This window comes from Mustela lutreola, chromosome 11, assembly GCF_030435805.1.
Source record: "Mustela lutreola isolate mMusLut2 chromosome 11, mMusLut2.pri, whole genome shotgun sequence".
In the NCBI taxonomy this organism is placed as follows: Eukaryota; Metazoa; Chordata; class Mammalia; order Carnivora; family Mustelidae; genus Mustela; species Mustela lutreola.
This window is the reverse complement of record NC_081300.1, coordinates 99,764,434-99,781,322: the sequence shown is the minus strand read 5'-3', so window position 1 is coordinate 99,781,322 and position 16,889 is coordinate 99,764,434.

Sequence of the window (16,889 nt, the reverse complement as noted above, 5' to 3'; positions counted from 1 at the left end):
TTCCTGGACCGGCCCCCAGAGGCCACTTCCTTCTCCATGGTTTGCTGTGAGAAGTTTGACTACTTTTCAAAACAATGGAATGACAGGGTCTTTGCTCCCAGGGCTGTCCTGACATAGGGCCACCACGGAATGGCAGTTCTGGGGGTGAATGTCCAGAACGCAGGTGGCAGCGGGCTGGGTGTCCATCTCGGGCTGTAGACACATCACACCCCTCCCATGGCCACCTGGCCTCTTCCTGTGTCTGAACCCCGTCTTATCAGAACACCCGTCATCGGATGACAGACCCCCCATTCACGAGGTTACAGCTATACAGAGCCTGTTTCCAAACCGGGTCATCATCTGAGGGTCCAGGGGCGTGTGCACTTAGGAGACACAATGTGCCAACCCAGGACACACAATGAGAATTCCGCAGGTGACACATGAGGAAAAAAATCATGTGGGGTCACAATGACCCTTCAAAGCCCCTTGGGAAGTAGGCAGAGAAATCACATGCGGCTCTGTTTATGGAGGGAGAAATTTTCTCCGAGACCCCCCAACAGGCTCCCCTTAATGGTCAGTGCCCAGAGCTGTGTCACGTCCCCACCGCCACCTCCCACTGCCGTGAAAAGTTTTGGTAAAAAGACTAGGATTCCTGCGTTTGACCTGGACCAGTCGTGGTTCCGTATCACTTTGTACAATCAGCGTAGCAGAAGCAAAGATAACTGCTGGGAAGGGGACCCGATGCCCACCACCAAGGGGACACGCGCGTCACCGGACGCCACCAAACTGCTCCCCAAACGACACGAACGGATCTGTGCTGCGGGGGAGGCGGTTTGTAAAAATGGTCTCTGTTCTCTGCCGTCCTGTGTCTGTGCTTCTCGCCGTGTGAGTTTGCTGTCCTGTATAGAGAGGGGGAGTCTACAGCCCTTACGTGTGGGCCGTTCCTACCACGGGAGATGGCGAGCAGGGAGGCCCGGGCACCTGCTGCCCCACGGAGGGTGCTGAGTGTGGAGCACCCCCCCGCCTCAGCCGCCCGCGGTACAGTTCCCTTCGTGTGACGCAGCCAAGTAAGTAAATCCGGAGAGACAGAAAGGACCCAGTGGTCGCCCAGGGGGTGGCAAGGTGAAGGGTTGAGGCGGAGAGGGGGACGCGTTTCTCCGGGGAGTGATGTGGCCGCGCTAGAATGGATAGCCGTGACGTCGGTGTAAGAACAGATCCCCTAGAAGTCACGGACGCCTGCACTCTGATGAGCAAATCGGATGGCATCTGAATGACAGCTCTGCAGGGCCCCTAAAAGGGAGGCTGTGGGTTTGATTCAGGCCCAAAGGAAGGACAGAGATGAGGCCCTGTAAGGTCCAAGCCCAAGGCCTCCAGGAGCCTCACACGTGTCGGGTGCCTCGTGCTGAAACACCATCCCGTGCCACGGGAGATGGGCACGGTCCAGTCACCCCCTCGCCCAGCTGACAGCAAGGCAGCCAGCAGACGGGTGAGTGAGGCCGGCTGGGTCCGCAGCCCTGAGCCACCTCTCCCGCCGACTGCAGACCCCCAGCCGAGATCAGCCGAAAGTCCCTCCCACCGGCGCACGCACTCAGAATCCATGACGAGCAGTCGCCACGCGCAGCGTATAGCTCCACAGTGACACGCGGTCACCGTCCTAATTTTCCTGTGATCAGCTTCATTGGGCCACAGTGCACTCACACGGCCACTCCCTCTTTTTGAGGTGTACAACTCAGTGGCACTGGGTACGTTCACAGACTCACAGACACGTGCGTCCGTCGGCGCCGGTGAGGTTAGGACATTTCGTCATCGAAGAACGAAACTGGGCGTCGCGAGCAGGGACCCTGCGGCTCACCCCGTCTCCCCTCCCTGTCCGCTGACATTCACCGGTCTCCTTCTGTCTCTGTCGTCTGCCTCTCTGGGACATTTCATATCAATGGAGTCATTCAGGATGTGGCGTCTTGCCACGGGCTTCTCTGAGTTGGTGTAGCGTTTCCACGTTCTCCCAGCCTGCTCGCACGGCATCATGACCCTTTATTAAAAACCCTCCTCTTTTGCCTCCTTATCAGCGATCGGTCTTTCCCCGGGCGACGGTAAGCCCTGTGAGCGCGGGGAGGCAGCGTGTCTGGTTAGCTGCCGGCCCTTCACTGCCCGGCACCGAGCTTTGCGCGCAGGGCACCCCTTGAACGAATGAGGGGGTTAGCGGGAGATTCAGAGACACGGCGGGTGGATATTTAACAACCCTGAACAGGTTCTGGGTTACAAGCCTGCCCGTGCCGGGGCGCGTCTCAGGAGGCCACGGTCACACGGTGGCCCCCGCCACACGTGCCCCCAAACCAAGGTAGCCGCTCCTCCCTCCTCAAGCCGCGGACATTTCGGTTCCAGTCCTTTGCCAAAAAGCCCTGTTTCTGTGGTGGACTAACAACCACGGAACCTTTCTCCCTTTGTTTCTGGCGACATCCACAAACTGGCAGTGGAGGATGCGGGAAATCTTACCTGGTAACGAGACTAGTGTAGCCTCGGGTGCAAAACATTCCCCGGCCACCCTCGCCTCCGGCCGTGCAGGAGGACAGTCACCAGGCGCCGGGCTCCTCTCGGTCCCGTCTGTGCATTTGCCGTAATGCCAGGGCCCCGGGTGGGAAGGAGTTACAAGGTTATTTAGACCTGCTTTCGTCTTCCGTTTAAAGAAAAAAAATGTCCTTCATTTTGGAAACTCGCCACCAAGCCTGCGAACCGTTTCTGCGGCTACCTCATCCGTTCCGCCCGCCGTGTGATTGGACACGTCTTTATTGGCGTTGCTTTATCAAGCTGGGCAAGACAGATCCAGCTGCAAATCTCCTGGATAAAACCCTCGTTACAGGATGTAATCACGTCTGAACCCACATCGGGGCCCCGGGGTTGGTGTCGGCTGGCGGAACATTCCGGACTCTTCCCAGCTCTAAGGGGACCTGTGAAGGTCAGAGACTGTCTGCTAGGAGTGTGTGTGTCTGTTGAAGGGCGGTCACGTGGTGGAGAGTAATAATTTTCCGGCCTCTGGAGAACCATCCTCACGCCTATAAAATCCTGCGAGGACCTAGGGCAAAAAGGACACGTCACGACGAAGAAAGGCGTGGTATTTGGGTGAAGAGAGTCGCACCCAGGACTGACCCTCTGGGGAGGGGGGGAGGGGGTAGTAGGAGACGGGCCGGCCCCTGAGGTGTGTGACTTCCTTTGAACCTCACAGTGGCTGGGCAGGGGGGCTCGGAGGCGGGCGACAAGCGCTGGGCTCCTCCCTCTGACCTCTTACTGGCGGCCGACCAGTACTAGCTCTACTTACTGGTGAGAAGCGGCTCCGGAGTGAGTCCGTACAGAGCACCTCGGTCACAGTGGACTGTGTTCCACAGATCATCAGTGACACCCTAAAAGCCTGAGGCCCCCTTAGGGAGTGTGTTGGTTCCTCATTGCTGCTGCCCCAAATCAGCCAAACGTAAGGGGTTGAAAACAACACACTTTCATTATTTTCGAGTTCTGTGGGTCTGAAGTCTGAAATGAGATCCCCCGGCTGGAAATCAAGGTGTCCGCCTGGCTGTGTTCTTCTAGGAGGCCCCGGGTGGGATCTTCTTGTGATTCCCAGCTCCCCAGGCTGCTGGCCGTCCTTGGCCCACAAGGTCAACCAGGATGATCTCTTCATCAGCGGGTCCTCGATCACATCTGCAAGGTTCCCTTTTGTCATGAACGTAATATATGTATGTGCCAGTTCCCGCGTCCGGGGCACGGATGTCGTTGCTCTGCTCGTCTCAGGGGATTCTCCCAACGTGGGACTCGTTTTCTGGTTTTGGGAGGCAGAGCCCAAGTCCCCACGCTTTCCACCTCTCGCTGCCAGGATGCCGCTGCTCCAGGAGGAAGGGCAGCCTCCTAGAAGGGTGCGGAGAGCCGAGGCTCAGGCAGACGATGAAGGAGGCAAGCTGCTCGCGTTGCTGCACTTGTAGGATTGCTAAAGGAGACAGCCAGACCCGAGGGGCCAGAGCCCAGCGTTTACCTCTCATGACCCAGGAGACAATGTCGGCGTCTGCATCAGCGTGCCCATTCTCCTGCCCCGGGTCCCATGAGGCTGGCAGCCATGCGCGCGCACACACATACACACACACACACCCCGCACAGTCAGGAAACACAGGGCCAAGACCTACAGCTGTTGGCAGAATGTGTGGGGAGCCAGCAGGGAGCGAACAGAGAGAGAGCATGCTTGGGGAGTGAGTACGCAAGCTCCCTCCATGGGCACCTTGACCTTCTCCGTTGCCGAGAGTTGCTGAGAGTGCGGGGTGTTGGGATGGCGAACGTGCAGCAAGGACACACAGAGGTGCTCCAGGACCAGGGCAGCGCCTCTCCCAGCACAGGCCTGGGCTCCACGCGATGCAGGGAGAGCCACCTGGATAGGACTTGAGTTCCAAGGCGAGCCACGGGGAGGAACTCAGCCCCTCGGCTGCCATGCTTGTTGGCCCTGGTGGCTGGAGTGCGGGTCAGCTGTTGGTGGCAGGGTGGTCCCCTCCATGATGCAGGGCAACTACCTGGAATCACTGAGGGGAGCAGACGTCTGCACCTGCACGGGGGCCCTTCTCCGGGGCTCCGGGGGTCAGTGACAGCACTGCCGGTCTCTCCAGCCGGCTGGCTCTGCCGTGGGGTATTGAGCGAGCTTCCTGGAAAGTTGGCTTCCGTGTCGGTTCTCCAGCCCTGCAAGGGTTCTGTGAGCTCCCAACAGCCTCGAAAGAAACTTTTTTTGAGCTCGGTGGTTAGAGTCGGCTTCTGATAATCTGCCTAAGAAACTTGATCTTCATGAAACATATTCTTAAAATACAACGTTTTCTCTTGTCTGTTACTGTGCGGCACTCTAGAGGCTGAGCTCTCCGGGACCCTGGCACTACTGACCCATGTGCGTGCGTGCGTGCGTGTGTGTGTGCTTAGGAAGGAGAACCCTCAGAAGTTAGCCAAGTTGTCTACCATCTTGATCCCCGCAAACACAGTATAAAATGTGTCTCCACGTCCTGCTGATTCAGGAAATGAAAATAGCTTTCCAAACGCACTTGTCTCCCTGGGGCGGGTGGGCTCTTCTCCCAAAAGCATCGTTTCCTCTGCGAACTCTTCTAAACCCATGACTCCAAAGACGCCAAAGGGAATTAGAGAGGAGAACATCATTAACATTTTCTGCCCCTGAACCGGGAAAACCCAGCCGTCAACCGCTATTGATTTACTCTCTGTTTGGAGAAGTTGTTTTTGCTCTGAGGAAGGCTGAACATAGCCGCATAAGCGATGTCCCCGCTGCCCCGCTGAACACACACAGCTTCCTCTTGACCGACCCGACGGCGTCCCAGCGCTGTCCACCTCAGAACCCCATATATTTATATAATGTCCGGAATCTTGTTATCTTTCCCAAGCACCTGGGCTGGCGTAGGGGTGGGGGTGAGTGAAGGGAAGTAGAAAGAGAGATTTGCTGTTTTCTTAAAGACAAGATGTCAAAACCACAGAAATAGGAGCTAGGGCAGGAGGCAAGGCCAAAGCTTAGGCTCCATTGGGTTCGGCCACCCCTGGGTCCTTTCTAAGGAGGCACCGCATTTGGCTAGAGCCTGTGCCTGGCGTCTAGCGTCTGAAATCATTTCTGCCCTCTCCGTGGCTGCGTGGGCAGAGGAACGGAACAGATCGGGGTCATGCATGAACCCCCGGGCTCTCGGGGGAGCGCTGTCCCCGCCTTGGAAAGGCTGATTCTCTGAGCGCTGGGTTGTTTGGTCAAGTCACGCCATTTTCAGCTCTTCTCTGCTCAGGCCTCCATCCCTGCTCCCTTCTTCTGGTGACAAAACCATGTAATGTGGGGGGAAAGTGCACCTGCTTTTGGTCTCTGCATTTTCATTGGCTCTGGTGGGAGGCCTTGGACCCAGGCAACCAGGACGTCGAATGCCCGGAGACTGGCAGCTTGATCAGTAGACATGTCATGCAATGGTCTAGAGAGACCTGATTCTGAGAACTTTGTTTGAATGGTTAGCGAAACGAACAGTTCTTTTCCCTGGAGGCACTGGGAGCATGACTGACGCTCCTGATGGCCACCTTTCTGCCTGCCTGGCCACGGGGTTAACACAGATGAAGGGCAGAACCGAGAGCCCAAGAGAATCACAACAGTCCTCTAAGGACCTCATAGGAGCACCTGGATCCAGCTCTGCCTGAAGCTTCCTGGACTTTTAATGTCAGCCAGGTACCCCCATCCCTTTTTTCCTTGAACAATTTTGAGTTAGATTTCTTACTGCTCAGAACCCAGCATCCTGCCTCCTCCAGAAACCATGGAACATTTCTCATTCTTTCTTTCCCCTCCTCGGTCTCCCCCCTGCGTCGTGCCACCCTCCCATCTCCACATTCCGCGGTTCTTTTCTGTTTCTCTTTCCATCCGGTTTTCCAGCCGTCTGCTAGGAGATTCCCAGGGAGGCCTTTGGGGCCATCACGAATGCGTTGGGTGTTGGTGCCATACCCCAGGTGTTCTCGGAGCTGACCCCGCGCACAGCTGTCCCCGGTCCCAAGTCAGGGTTCACTTTCCAAGCTCAGACATCTCTTTCAAACGCTGATTTCCCACATATGAGCGTAGGGACTGAGGGAGCTCTGTAAGGGTTGGGGAAACGTTCACTTTCCAAATTCCCCCAAGTCTAATATCTGTCCTCGAGGTCATGCTTCCAAGGGACAGGGCATAGTTTCCACTCTCTCCGTTTCCAGGATTCTTACAAAACTGAATTATCGGTATATGATCTCGAAGGCTGAACTTAGGAGTGAACAGATTCTATCACTGTCCCTGGCATCTGTACGATAAATATCCCACGGCCACGAGAATGCTCAGTTGGTCACGCCTCCTCCTACGGAAGCCCGCAGAAGCTGGCCTTATTCCAGGCACCCGCTGGACAATACCCAGCTCTTCCTCTTATTCCCGGAAGAAGAGGAAAGAGGGGAATTCGGAGCCTCTGTTCTGGGGCCGTGCCTATGAACATGGCCATGAACTGTTCCCAAGCAAGGCCCAGTTTCGCTTTGACCTAGAAGGGCTGGGGGATGTGCCCTTTTACGGGGACATCGGGGGTGGAGGGAGCAGCTTCGGAATCATGAGAACACATTGAAATTTTTATAAAATAAAAATCTGGACACCGTGGATGACAAGAACCTGAAAGGGGTTTCCACGGTAACCCCGCCCGCTGCGGCTAACCGCGGACAACCGCAGCCTGGAGTCCGGCACTTTACCACTAGACCCACCAGCCTGCTCTCCAACCACTCTTGTGTGGTGCTTCTGAATCCGCTGGGCCCGACTCACATTTTTTTCCAAGCATGCCTTCAGCAAGCACCACTCGTAACTCCCGAACTGGGTGTGTTTGGCGGACGTTTCTACTAAAGTGGCTGGAAAAGGCGGCCTGAGAGGGTCCGCGGACCGTCTCCCGGCTCCGCTCCCCATCAGGATGGGAAGGAGGAAAGGCGGCCCCCCGAGGGCCCGCGTCGGTCAGCTGCTGTTGGCCTCCGCCCCAGCACGGGTGGCGTCCCAACACAGAAGCATTAATGGAGGCCCACGTGCTGTGTGCAAAGGCACAAATGTTCCTAATCAGGCTGACTATGAAACGAAATGTCTCCCCTCGCTTGCCTGGACACTGTCTGCATGACAGCCTGGATGGCCGGGCTTGACTTGCAAGTCCTTTGGCTCTTTTCGAGTTGCATGCAGAAACTTCTGAAAACTTCTGACGCCTGGACCCTTGTCCTCCAAACTCTTCTCCCTTCCCATGCCTCTCTCCCACTCTTGCACGCATGGGGACACCTGTCCCTGTAAACAGCCACCCCCGGGGCACCTCTCTGAGTCAGAGCTGCGCACACAGGCTTCAGGTCCTCCCTTAGGAGGCTGGCCCTCATGGGAGAGGCCCTTGCTGGCCTGGAAGTGGGGCTGGGGCTGGCGTGCCGGTGATCCTGGGATCCAGGTACCAGGAGCGTGGTCAGGAAGGAGGCCCTAAACTCCCAGCGGGCACATCCCATGGGCCTCTGTATTAATTTCCAGCCCAAGGTCAAGGTGTCGGCAGGTGTTTCTTCTGAGGCCCCTGTTTCTGGCTCGCAGGGAGCCACCTTCTCCCTGTGTCCTCATCTGGCCATCCCTCTGTGGGTGTGCACCCCCAGTGTCCCTGCGTGTCCACATTTCTTCTTGTAAGGCGTCACGGATGCAGACACATGGCTGACTTCTCAGTCTGGCCAGCCAGCATCCCTCGTCTAACAGACCCCTCAGGAGTCCCGACCCTCCGATCTTACCTCCCAAGAACAAAGAGGAACAGATGGGATCTGCTCTACGTGGGTCCTCAAAGACAATCCCTCAAACACATGGATCCTCAGAGACAGTCCCCAGCCTGCGTGTCCAAGGCCGACCTTGGAGGCTTCCGACCCACTCTCAACACAGTCACAAAGAGCCAGGGATTGTTTCTTCACTGTAGCAATTCGGAGACCGACTGGCGTGACCACCCTCTGTGGAGCACTTCCCAAGAGCAGACACCGGGCTTTCTTGCCGACTATAAAAATGAGAGCATCTCCCCCAGGGATGCGGGAGGCGGGCATTATCCTCATTTTGCAGCGGAGCAAACTTGAGGAGGAAAGTCACCAGGTCATTTGCAGAAGGCTGTTCAGCTCGCGAATGCCAGAGGGAGCGAGGCTTGTTGAAGCGTTAGGATTCGGTGGTTTCCAGCACCTGCCCGGGGTCGTGCACCCACCGACAACATCCTAAAGCTTCCTCCCACCCCGTTCCCACGACGACGACCGCGGCTGCTGCTCATGGCAAAAACACTGAAGATGTACTTGCTTAGAGAATTTTATTTTCAATGCTGTATTGTTGGCCACAGGTGCGATACTGTGTGGTAGATCTCCAGAACCTTATCCTGCTTTGCTGAAGCTTTGTACCGCTTCGACCATCACCCCCATTGCCTCTGAGCCCCAGCCCCCCGCCATCACCCTTCTCTGCTTCGGTCAGTTTTGACTATTTTAGATCGTGTGCAGGAGGGAGATCACTACGGGATTTGTCTTTCTGGGCCTGGCTTATTTCCCTTAGTAGAATGCCCTCCGGGTCCATGCATGCGGTTGCAAACGATCAGGTTGCCTCCTTTTTAAAAAGCGGAATCATGCTGTCTTGCAGGCACAGACCACATTTTCTTTACTCATTTATCTGTTGATGGACAATTGAGGTCATCTCCGTGTCTTGCCTGTTGTGACTGAGACGGTAACGAACATGGGGACACAGATAGCTCTTCACGTAATGATTTCACGGTCTTTGAACACATACCCAGAAGTGGGATTGCTGGGGCACAGGGTAGTTGCTGTGTTGACTTGCTGGGGAGCCTCCGTCCTGTCTTCCACAGTGGCCACACCAGTTTGCACACCCACCAACGGTGGTGCCCTCTCTCCTCATCCTCTCCAGCACTTGTTTCTCGTCTTGATGAGAGCCATTCTAACAGGTGTGAGAGGATAGCTCAGTTTTTGTTTTTGTTTTTTAAATGTGCCATTCCCTGATGCTTAGTGACGTTGAACACCTTTTCCTATACCTGGCGGCCATTAGTCTGTCTTCTTTGGAGAAATGTCTCTGTGGGTCTTCTGCATGTGACTGTCCAGTTCTCCCAACATCGTTGACTAGAGACCATCCTTCCCCCATTTCTTCGCCATGGTGCACTTGTCAAAGATTAGCTGGCTCTCTTCGTGGGCGGTGAGACCACCTGTGCTCTGTTCTCTTGGGTGTACACCAAGACCAGTCACCAGGTCATTTGCAGAAGGTCATTGCAGGTCATTGCAGGAGCGGACTCTGAGCCAGGGTTTGAGCAGTTCTGTCTATCTGGATGCCTGCTGAGTCTGCGTTTCCAACCAACAACTCTGCTGATGCATCGGCAACTGACAATCAATCCATGATCCACGGGTCCAAACCCGCAGAAGAACTATTAACAAAAAGCACTGTTGGTTCGTCCCCACCCCAACCATTGTCCGGTCTCCCTCCCCAAGGTGCTGACTTCTACGTGAGCTGTCGGTGAGGATCCCCACGGTCCCCCACTGTACCCTGTGATTTCTTGTTTTCCCAACTTCAGACATTCCCTAGAAGCTCCCGGCGATTTGAGTTCCCCCTTTCCTCAGGTTGTTGATGGCTCTGTAGTACTTTTCGATCTTGAGTTGGTTCTTTTTGTAACATGAATAATATCCAGCAATCTCTACCTCTTGACACAGCCACGTCAAATTTTATATTGTCTCGTCCCCATGACGGGACGGGATGCCCGGGGTCAGCTCTGCAACTTTGCAGGGCCCCCAGCCTCCTTATGGTTCCCATCACTGCGCCCCTCCCCCGCAGGTCACATCTTCAGAAATGGGCGGGGCTTGGGGGGGCCGCTTTCCGCGTGAGGAAAGGGCTTCATTTTTCACTCATTTGTGCATAGCCGTTTACCTCGGCTTGAATGTCAACATCCAAAATAATTTCCACGTAGACCTTTGAAATAATTATTCCACATTTTTGTGGCATCAAGCATTGCTAACGAGCTGTTTGCTGTGAACCTGATGCTTAATTCATTTACAGATTTTTTTTTTTTCTCTTTTGGAGCTTCAAGGATTTTCTTTTTGTCTGTCAAGTTCTTTAAATTTCCAAGCATGTCCTACATGTGGGCGTCTTAAAAATGTGCCGTGTCTGCTTGAGGTGAACTCTCTTGTCCTAAAGATTCCTATCTCTCTACTGGGCTGGCAACATTTCTTTTATTGTTCCTCTGATATTTTTCGTCCCTGCCATTGTCTGGAGTGTCTCTCGAGCGTCTCTTGAGTTCTCTGTAGCTGCTGACTCGCTCTGTAGCCAATTAAAATCCCTGCGGCGGGTCTTCGAGCCGTTCAACTTAATTTGTAACTTCAGCAAGGCTGCTCTTAAATCTCCAAGAGCACCTTTTTTGGGGCGAGGGCGGTCATTATTGGTTTCTGATGGTTTCTTCACCTTCTTCTTGTGCTCCGGGTATGGCTGGTCTGAAAATCCTCAGGAAGGATTCTGGATTCGATCTTCTGTTCTCTGAAATATTTGTTTCCCACACGGCCAGGTGATCTGCTTGCTGGCGGAGCTCGCTTCTCTTGGGCAATCCATTCCCATTTTGAAACAGGTTATCCACATTTGCAGAATTCCCCGGTTGCTCTGCAGATGGTTCTAACATTTCAAACCCGTCAGCCTGTGGGGTTGCGCGGGTCTCGTTCCCGCCCCTCCAGCCCCCGACGTGGAGCCGCTTCCGTGAGACAATTCAGCAAAAATCGTTGCGGCTCTGTGGAGGATGGCCGGTGATGGACTGTTCTCATCTGCAATCATGTGGCCATTTTTTAGATGCTCATCGATTCTTTGTGTTTCTTCTTTTGCCAGTTAGGAACCGGTCAATACACGAAAATGACATCCACGTAGGGAAGAGGTCACGGAGCAGCTGAGAAGAGAAGAAATTCCCCAGCACCTCTGAGTCCACGTTACATACTGTCCTCTCTCCGCGCCCCCAAGCCTGGACGGGCTGTGGCCCCTTTCCTCCATTCCTTCCCCGATAAGTAGCCGTCCCTGATGGGGAGTAACTCTGTTCATCCGGGGAGGGAGACGCATTCGTCCAGCCCAGCTGTGACTTCCGCAGAGTCGCAAAACATGCTTGGCTCACGGGAAAGGAGACCTTGCGGTGGCTCTTCTCATTTGTCTTCTCTGCTCGGTCTGGCCGTTGCTTCAGGAATTTCTACCTTTTCCATTCATGTGCTCCAGAGGAAGACAATTCACTAGCCACGGAGCGCCGCTCTGGAAGCCCCAACCCACGCAGGCACAGGCTGAATCAGACGAGAAACCCTCATTACCTGGGCGTGCTTAAGATGGTCAGACCCGAGTGCGCGGATTGCGGTCGGCAGCCAACGCGGCGTGCCTGCAGACGCCTGGGTCCACCGTCTGGGGCTCCCAGAACTCCCCCAGGGGAAGGCAGATTAATGAGAAAAAAAACCAATCGAAGTTTATGAACACGTGTGTCCCCCCGATGCACGGGGGAACTCAGTGATGAATAACTCAACAGGGCGGTTGGAACTTGACCGTAAAGTGTCTTAACAGAAAGACGACAGTTTTGTGCAGAAGGGACAGGAGGAAGGGGGGGGGGACTGCGAGCTTCTGGGGGGCCTCTTGTGGGAAGGCATCTAAGTGAAGGAAAGTGAGGGGGACATGAGAGAATCTGGGGGGGCGTGTGCTGGCTCCCCTTGGTGCCACCACTCGGCCGGTGAGAGTCCAAAGCTGTGTCCCGTGGGGAAGATCGCCCGGCCTCCCGCCGGAGGAGGAGAGGGCAGAGTTGTTCTGACGATGGCTTCTTTCTGCGTGCTTCAGCTCAGAGTAATCGGGGTGCTGTACTCTGAGCCCCTCTGCATGCAACTGAGTGCTTGGAATGTGGCGACTGCAAACCCAGGTGGGCTCTCAGTACTTTTTGGATTTACTGTATTTCTACAGTATTTACTGGATTTTGAAGACTCAGTATAAAAACACAAAATCTCCATTAGCCGATGTTTTTATGGATTGCATTCTAACAGGATACCGTTTTAGGTAAACTCGGTTAAATAAAACATACCACAACCAAGATGTTGTTTTTTTTTGTTTTTGTTTTTGTTTTAATAAGATGTGGCTCCTAGAAAGTTGAAAATTGCTCGTACAACCTGTATTGTGCTTTGATCAGGCAGCGCTGGTCTAAGTTCGACGTGGAGTATCTTCTCTGTTCACACGTCGGACACGTTATCGAGATGCTACTGTGTGCAAAGCACAGGAGACCCAAGAGGCAATGAGGGAGATAAAACCCTCTCGCCGGCAAGGACCGTCTAGGGAGCACGCTGGAACAGGAAGCCGGCGTGGGCAGGTCTGTGTTTCCGCGCGTGCCAGGGCGGCATGCCCACCTACGTGTGTTCCGTCCAACCCCGAACGTGCGGAGGGAGCAGCCTGGAACCCAGAGCCGTCAGCCTCCCCAGCCCTCTCCCAGCTCCGGCCGCAGCAGCCCGGGACCCCTCGCGACGCGGTGGGCAGGCGCGGCTGTCTGACGGCCGGAGGGAGGACTGTCTCGTCAGTCAGTCCAGGAGAAGCTGGGCTCTCCTGAAAGTCCGTCTGTCTTTAAGTAACTAGAGAAAACGGGGGCCCAGCCAGGGCGCGGCTGTCCGCGCACAGTGGAACGGGACGCAGGAGGGAGGCGGGCCGCGGGGGCGAGCCGGGTGCCAGAGATGGGCACCATCGTCGGGTTCAGCCCCCACTCCTGGCTCTGGGGTTTTCTCAGCGGCAAAGCGGGGCTGTTCCCTGCAGCACTGGAGTGGGGGCCTGCCCTGAAGGACCCGCCAGGCCGGGAGAGTGCGGGAAGGCACAGCCCATGGGGTGGACAGCACCAGCCCCCGAGAGATGCACCTGTGCTCCACGGGGAGGAGAAGTCCACCACCGGCTGCCTCTTGTCTCTCCCTGATTCAGGAGATCAGAGCAGACGCACAGGGAGCCCACACTTCTGGAACATCCGTCAGGCACCCGGAGCTCAGGACGTACCTTGGGGTCCGTGTCTGCGTGAGGGGCAGGGGTGCTGTGGCCAGGATGGACGCCGGCTCGGGGCACAGGGGGGTCACCATCCCTCATCGGCATGGCCCCTCCGGACTCATTCTCCTCCCCCGTGAAACGGCGTTTGCAGTCACACCGGGACTTCTCTCGTGACCTTTCGTTGGCAGCCCTCTGGCCTCTGCTCCCGTGGTCACATCTCCTGTGTCCCTCGTTCCCTTATCGGGACCCTTGCGAGGCTGGGTACGGCGAGATAATCACAGCGTCTGGGAATGGAATTCAGACACCCCTGGGGAGGTGTTACCACAGACGATCAGAGGTGGACAGTGTCACTCCGGTTACCCCGGGCCGTCCTTCTGTCTTCCTTAACCGTCCCCGGGAAGGCTCGTGTGGCCCGCAGCCCACTGAGGGGACTGCCCGTGGTCCGACACAGCCGTGCTGTTGCAGAGTTGGTCCGGAGCACTTCTTCCTTTCAGGATGGAGGTGTGTAGCCTAACCCATTGGAGTGGCTGAATCGGGGTTTTTACCAGGTCTGTCTGGCTCCTGAATCCACGGCTTCACCCCAGCGCAGGTGGAGAAGGGGTTTTTAGGGTCACGTGAATGCGGAACCAAAAAATTAACCGCGGGCCAGTGACTCATCTGGACTCATTCTCGTTTTCTTTTACAATTTTTAAAAAAGATTTTATTTATTTATTTGACAGACAGAGATCACAAGTAGGCAGAGAGGCAGGCAGAGAGAGAGGAGGAAACAGGCTCCCCGCTGAGCAGAGAGCCTGATTTGGGGCCCGATCCCAGGACCCTGAGATCATGACCTGAGCCGAAGGCAGAGGCTTTAACCCACTGAGCCACCCAGGCGCCCCCATTGCCATGTGCTCGTTTTTTAAAAATAAAAAAAAATTTTAAATATTTTTCCCTGGAGGCCTTTTAGGTACCGAGTGTCGTGCTGACAGTATAAATGCCGCATTCGCTGGCCGAATCTGTCTTGTCCTTCAACCCGTCCCCTCTAACCCTGAGGATTTTGCTCTATAAACAGATGTGCTCCGGTATCTCGCGTGCCCAGTAAATCCCATTTCAAACACAGGCTCTGTGCCCTTACTTTTTACAGACTCTTCTCGTGGGGTCCTTATGCAAGGCAAAGCTCTGGGGAAGGTGACCAGCCCCGTGCCTCGTTAAAAAATTAAACGGAGCAAATACAAATTTTCATACTTAAAACACTGAAGCCTGTGTGACACGTGTCTTAGTTTGTATTCAATAAATTTGGCTTCTGCTGCGGTGGACGTCCCTACAAGCCTACATCGGTGAGTCCCCTTATGCTGGAAGTGGTTTGGTCCTAATGGGTGATGCATGCAGAAGTAGCATGGGGGTGGGGAGTGGTTTGAAGCGGCCTCCAGAGGTCTCCTCCAGGCCCCTCGGGGGTTGGGAACCCTAGAATGCTCCTGTGAATGCTAGAGCGGCCTGGGAGCAAGTCTTGAGGGTGTTGTGCTGGGTTTAGGGATGGTCCAGCAAGTGCCTGTGTGGATAGACAGGAAGCCCGCCAGACCGGCTGTCCCCTCCCATCCGCAGCCCGTTAGACCTGAGGTGCATCCCTGCAGAGCAAGGAGGAAGATATGAATTGTCGAAATTAAGTTCTTCTTCCTAAAGGTAAAAGACTTCATAAGAAAAATTAATTTCAGTTCTAGCAAAAAAACAAAAACAAAAACAAAAAAGACAACAACAACAAAAAACCCAAAACCAAAACCAAAAAGGAAAATTATATTTTTTTACATACTTGAATTTGTGGCTGGAAATAAGTTTTCCTACCTTGAGGTCGTTGAAACTGGAGGCCCGTTTTCTTTTGCTATATTAAGTCATTTATATATTGTTTTGGTTATTTGTTAAAAATCAGAGGATCCTGGGGTGTCTGGGTGACTCAGTGGGTTAAAGCCTCTGCCTTCGGCTCAGGTCATGATCCCAGGGTCCTGGGATCGAGTCCCACATCGGGCTCTCTGCTCAGCGGGGAGCTTGCTTCTTCCTCTCTCTCTGCCTGCCTCTCTGCCTCCTTGTCATCTCTGTCTGTCAAATAAATAAAATCTTAAAAAAAAAAATCAGAGGACCCTGGAGCCTTCCACGTCTGCCTGAGGCCGTGAGCATCCTTCATGCCAACAGTGCGCCGTCCTCAGAGCAGGGGTGAGGAACACCCTCTCGGCTGCTACTTCTGAACTTGACCCTGGGTCATGACAGCTTTTCTCGCTCATGGAGTCGATCACCTTTGTTGGAAAGAGCCCGACACGTGTTTGCACGTGAGAGGCTGTGCATCTCAGGCCTCCTCTCAGTCCTGTCTGCCCCGAAATGTTTTCGCCTCTGGGGGCCTGGCCGCAATCTGCATCTCTTCTCCTGGGTGGGAACCTGCTAGCGGGCCCCCCGGGAGAAGGACGTCGTCTGCCCCGAGTCGACAAGATCACAGGGAGGAGACTCGTTCTTCGGCAAAAGCAGGCAAAGCGCCCAACGCCAACCCGGCCGCGCTGCGGGAGGGCGGCCGCGTACCCTGCTCCCACACGGGACCGGCGTCCTGCTACGGTCTGGGCGAGGGCGTTTCTGCAGATGTCACTTGTTGGGGCTGCACTGGTTTTCATCATTCCGTCATGGTCTTAGTGCACGGATGGACCGCCTGCCCGTCGGCCCACGTGAACATCCCAGGCTCCTTTCCTTTCTCTTGACCCTAGGTGTGATGTGTTAGCAAGTCCCGGCAGTCTGCTGTCGTGGGAGCAGTGCCCGTGGGAGCAGCGCGGCACAGAGCTGGCCTCGGATGACGAAGTTTGTATGTTCTGGGTTGAATTGTGTTCCTCTGAACCCCAGATGGGGTCTCACGTGGAAAATGGGTCTTTGCAGATGTGACTGACTGAGAAGACACCAGACTGGGTGAGGACAGGTGCTGGGTCCAAGGACTGGGTCCCGTATCGTAAGAGCAGAGGCGCAGATGGGGGCGCGCGGAAAGCAGACAACGTGGAGATGGAGTTAGAGACTGGGATGATGCCACAGTCAGGGAAAGCCTGGAGCCTTCCAGAAGCCGGAAGAGGCAAGAGAGGACCTTACCTAGAACCTCCAGAGTGATTTTGGTCCTGCCGACACCTTGATATCCCATTGCTGGCTCTCGGACCCGTAAGACCGTAAACTTCTGGGATTTTTCTCCCTCTGTAGTTAACATACGGTGTTATCTTGATTTCAGGTGTACAATAGAGTGAGTCAACAAATTCTGTATGTTTCTCACGGCAAGGGCATTCCTTAATCCACATCAGCTAGTTCTCGCTTCCTCCCACACCATCCTCTGGTGACCATCAGTGCAGCTAAGATAGTTAACCAGAGTGAACTCTACAGAATGCTTTCGGTT